Source organism: Nomia melanderi, unplaced genomic scaffold (genome assembly GCF_051020985.1).
Source record: "Nomia melanderi isolate GNS246 unplaced genomic scaffold, iyNomMela1 scaffold0271, whole genome shotgun sequence".
Classification (NCBI taxonomy): Eukaryota; Metazoa; Arthropoda; class Insecta; order Hymenoptera; family Halictidae; genus Nomia; species Nomia melanderi.
In genome coordinates, this window is record NW_027475386.1 from 6,817 (window position 1) to 12,500 (window position 5,684).

The 5,684-nt window shown below is 50.5% G+C and overlaps 1 non-coding gene across 1 annotated transcript; it reads right to left on the minus strand.

Annotated features, from left to right (window-relative positions):
* Positions 1 to 155, minus strand: LOC143175946 (5.8S ribosomal RNA). The gene has a single exon (XR_013000577.1). It is a non-coding gene; the product is annotated as a 5.8S ribosomal RNA (ribosomal RNA).
* Positions 156 to 5,684: the final 5,529 nt, after the last annotated feature.

The following is a 5,684-nucleotide window of genomic DNA, read 5'->3' on the forward strand; positions in this document are numbered from 1 at the left end:
CGACCCTCAGCCAGGCGTGGTCCAGGAATTGTATCCGTGGACCGCAATGTGCGTTCGAAATGTCGATGTTCATGTGTCCTGCAGTTCACACGTTGACGCGCAATTAGCTGCGTTCTTCATCGACCCACGAGCCAAGTGATCCACCGTTCAGGGTAATCGTATAAATTTTATATTTCACATATATAATTTTATTCTCATTTGTTCGACCTAATATCTCTCTTCTTTCAAAGAGAAGATAAAAGTTGATACCTGAATCTCCGACCAGCGCGCGAAGGAGATTCAGGCGTCGCCTTGGAGACGACACCGAAGCCTTTCGAGACGAAAAACGTTCAAGTAATATGTATATATTTCTCGACGTTCCGGGCGTATAGTGCATTCAAAAACCCGCGAAAGACGCAGAAGACTCGCACGCGTGGAAACGACGGGGATATATTTTGTATCCTACCCGATACTGAATCCATCGCGTGCAGTCGACCCTCGCGTTCTTCCGATCAGACGCATCTATTGTTGCGCGCATGTTTTCGCGTCGCATCGCGCGAAACGTTGCACGAATCGTACCGATCGATCGATTGAAAGCAAATAATGAAAAAAGACTTCACAGCTGGCTCTTTGCCGGTCATTCGTCCCATGTTATCTCTTGCCGCGAAATTGGCGCGCAAGAGTTGGGTGTCAGACGCGCGGCTTTAAAACGAGCTTCACGGCCGGTCCCTTCGTTACCGCTTTCGTTCTTTCTCTCGGAACGACCATGAACGAACACGACGAGCGACGCTACGGCATACACACGTCCACGGATTCGATTAAAAAAACAGACTTCACAGCTGGCTCTTTGCCGGTCATTCGTCCCATATTATCTCTTGCCGCGAAATTGGCGCGCAAGAGTTGGGTGTCAGACGCACGGCTTTAAAACGAGCTTCACGGCCGGTCCTCTCAATTCCGTGTACGGTACACGCAAGATGCGGGTTCCACTTCCAGACTACCCGGTCCCTTCTCTCTACGAGAATCGATAGTAGAAGAACGGCTCGAAAACGCGTCTCAGAGACTAGGGGAAAAGAAGCGGTATGCGAGCGAAACGAAAACGCATTATGGAAACGTCGCGAAACAATGTTCGACGGTTGCTCGGTTCCAATCGTGCGGCCGTTTCAATTTCTCGTGCGCTTCACCGTCCCTCCGTAACTCTGGCCGATCGCGTATACCGAAGAGCCGACACGCGCAAAAACCACAGGCATTGTATACTGTATATATATATGTTACAGTCACAGCCTTCGCGCGTTTTACTCTCCGACGCGGGGTTTCCACGACGAAAGAGAGACAGTTTCGTGGCGGGTGACTCGGCCGAATCGCTACGACGGGTATTTCTATTATAGAACGAATCATCGCCACCCTTTACCAGTGCCCGACGAAGGAATCACAAGGTCATCTGGAGTTTACAATGCCAGCGACGGTAATTCCAACGAAGACCCGATAAGTCAACTCATCGTTCTATTTCTCCCCGTACAGAAAAGCGAATCGACGCTAACGCACCTCGCGCAAGCACGAACGTTCTCTTCGCGTGGATCATCCCATCGTCGAAAGATGTAAAGACGCATTGGAGATCGTGGTCTCTGGCGGGCTCATTGCACGCCCCACTGCATATCTTTCCTCGAATCGAGAATGATTCGTCCACTAAGGCTGCGAAACTACGCGTCGAGGAAACTAGGGGAAAGAAGCGGGATGCGAGCGAAACGACAATACATTATGGAAACGTCGCGAAACAATGTTCGGCGGTTGCTCGTTTCCTCCTGCGGACGTTTCATTGCTCGGGCGCTTCACGTCCCTCCGTAACCTTCGCGCGATCGCGTGCCCCGGAGAGCCGGCAACCGGTGAACCACAGGCGTATAAACTATAGTCTTCTATAGCAAGCCTTCGGCGGTTACTCTCCGACGCGGGGATTCCACGACGAGAGAGAATTTCGTGGCGGGTGACATCGGTCGAAACGCTACGACGGGTATTTCTATTATAGAACGAATCATCGCCACCCTTTACCAGTGCCCGACGAAGGAATCACAAGGTCATCTGGAGTTTACAATGCCAGCGACGGTAATTCCAACGAAGACCCGATAAGTCAACTCATCGTTCTATTTCTCCCCGTACAGACAAGCGAATCAACGCTATCGCACCTCACGCATGCACGAACGTTCTCTTCGCGTGAATCGTCCCATCGTCGAAAGATATAGCCGCTTGGAGATCGTGGCCCATCAAGTTCTTCCGTAACTCCTGCGCGATCGCGTACCCCGGAGAGCAGGCAACCGGTGAACCACAGGCGTATAAACTATAGTCTTCTATAGCAAGCCTTCGCGTTTACTCTACGACGCGGGGATTCCACGACGAGAGAGATTTTCGTGGCGGGTGACACGGCCGAATCGCTACGACGGGTATTTCTATTATAGAACGAATCATCGCCACCCTTTACCAGTGCCCGACGAAGGAATCACAAGGTCATCTGGAGTTTACAATGCCAGCGACGGTAATTCCAACGAAGACCCGATAAGTCAACTCATCGTTCTATTTCTCCCCGTACAGAAAAGCGAATCGGCGCTATCGCACCTCACGCAAGCAGGAATGATCTCTTCGCGTGGATCGTCCCATCGTCGAAAGATGTAAGACGTACAGAAATCGTGGTCCATCACGATTATTCGTAACTCTCCGAGTCGCGTATCTGAGAGTAGGACAAACGGAGAACCACAGGCATAAATAATACTATATGTTTCTTATATAGTTAGCCTTCGCGTTTTACTCTCCGACATGGGGATTCCACGACGAGAGAGAGTTTCGTGGCGGGTGTCTCGGCCGAATCGCTACGACGGGTATTTCTATTATAGAACGAATCATCGCCACCCTTTACCAGTGCCCGACGAAGGAATCACAAGGTCATCTGGAGTTTACAATGCCAGCGACGGTAATTCCAACGAAGACCCGATAAGTCAACTCATCGTTCTATTTCTCCCCGTACAGAAAAGCGAATCGACGCTATCGCACCTCGCGCGAGCACGTAACTACTCTTCGCGTGGATCGTCCCATCGTCGAAAGATGTAAGACGCACGGAAATCGTGGCCCATCAACGTTTTTTTGTAACTCTGCCGATCGCGTATCACAGAGCCGAGACGCACATACCACAGGCGTATAATACCGTTTTCTTTCGTATGGTAAGCCTTCGCGTTTACTCTTCGGCGCGGGGTTTCCACGTCGAGAGAGACATTCGTGGCGGGTGACATCGGTCGAAACGCTACGACGGGTATTACTATTATAGAACGAATCATCGCCACCCTTTACCAGTGCCCGACGAAGGAATCACAAGGTCATCTGGAGTTTACAATGCCAGCGACGGTAATTCCAACGAAGACCCGATAAGTCAACTCAACGTTCTATTTCTCCCCGTACAGAAAAGCGAATCGACGCTGTTGCACCTCACGCAAGCACGAACGTTCTCTTCGCGTGGATCGTCCCATCGTCGAAAGATGTAAGACGCACGGAAATCGTGGCACATCACGTGTTTTCGGAACTCTGTCGACCGCGTATCTCAGAGACGACGCGCGCGAACCACTGGCATATACTATTATATATCGCGTTTTACCCTCCGACGCGGGGATTCCACGACGAGAGAGAGTTTCGTGAGCGGGTTGACTCGGAAGAAACGCTACGACGGGTATTTCTATTATAGAACGCATCATCGCCACCCTTTACCAGTGCCCGACGAAGGAATCACAAGGTCATCTGGAGTTTACAATGCCAGCGACGGTAATTCCAACGAAGACCCGATAAGTCAACTCAACGTTCTATTTCTCCCCGTACAGAAAAGCGAATCGACGCAATCGCACCATACGCGTGCACGTAAACAACTCTTCGCGTGGATCGTCCCATCGTCGAGAGACGTAAGTTTTCATAGTATGAATTCGCGTTTTACTCTCCGACGCGGGGATTCCACGACGAGAGAGAGTTTCGTGAGCGGGTTGACTCGGAAGAAACGCTACGACGGGTATTTCTATTATAGAACGCATCATCGCCACCCTTTACCAGTGCCCGACGAAGGAATCACAAGGTCATCTGGAGTTTACAATGCCAGCGACGGTAATTCCAACGAAGACCCGATAAGTCAACTCAACGTTCTATTTCTCCCCGTACAGAAAAGCGAATCGACGCAATCGCACCATACGCGTGCACGTAAACAACTCTTCGCGTGGATCGTCCCATCGTCGAGAGACGTAAGTTTTCATAGTATGAATTCGCGTTTTACTCTCCGACGCGGGGATTCCACGACGAGAGAGAGTTTCGTGAGCGGGTTGACTCGGAAGAAACGCTACGACGGGTATTTCTATTATAGAACGCATCATCGCCACCCTTTACCAGTGCCCGACGAAGGAATCACAAGGTCATCTGGAGTTTACAATGCCAGCGACGGTAATTCCAACGAAGACCCGATAAGTCAACTCAACGTTCTATTACTCCCCGTACAGAAAAGCGAATCGACGCAATCGCACCATACGCGTGCACGTAACAACTCTTCGCGTGGATCGTCCCATCGTCGAGAGACGTAAGTTTCATAGTAAGCCTTCGGCGTTTTACTCTCCGACGCGGGGATTCCACGACGAGAGAGAGAGTTTCGTGAGCGGGTTGACTCGGAAGAAACGCTACGACGGGTATTTCTATTATAGAACGCATCATCGCCACCCTTTACCAGTGCCCGACGAAGGAATCACAAGGTCATCTGGAGTTTACAATGCCAGCGACGGTAATTCCAACGAAGACCCGATAAGTCAACTCAACGTTCTATTTCTCCCCGTACAGAAAAGCGAATCGACGCAATCGCACCATACGCGTACACGTAAACAACTCTTCGCGTGGATCGTCCCATCGTCGAGAGACGTAAGTTTTCATAGTATGAATTCGCGTTTTACTCTCCGACGCGGGGATTCCACGACGAGAGAGAGTTTCGTGAGCGGGTTGACTCGGAAGAAACGCTACGACGGGTATTTCTATTATAGAACGCATCATCGCCACCCTTTACCAGTGCCCGACGAAGGAATCACAAGGTCATCTGGAGTTTACAATGCCAGCGACGGTAATTCCAACGAAGACCCGATAAGTCAACTCAACGTTCTATTTCTCCCCGTACAGAAAAGCGAATCGACGCAATCGCACCATACGCGTGCACGTAAACAACTCTTCGCGTGGATCGTCCCATCGTCGAGAGACGTAAGTTTTCATAGTATGAATTCGCGTTTTACTCTCCGACGCGGGGATTCCACGACGAGAGAGAGTTTCGTGAGCGGGTTGACTCGGAAGAAACGCTACGACGGGTATTTCTATTATAGAACGCATCATCGCCACCCTTTACCAGTGCCCGACGAAGGAATCACAAGGTCATCTGGAGTTTACAATGCCAGCGACGGTAATTCCAACGAAGACCCGATAAGTCAACTCAACGTTCTATTACTCCCCGTACAGAAAAGCGAATCGACGCAATCGCACCATACGCGTGCACGTAACAACTCTTCGCGTGGATCGTCCCATCGTCGAGAGACGTAAGTTTCCATACTATGAATTCGCGTTTTACTCTCCGACGCGGGGATTCCACGACGAGAGAGTGTTTCGTGAGCGGGTTGACTCGGAAGAAACGCTACGACGGGTATTTCTATTATAGAACGCAT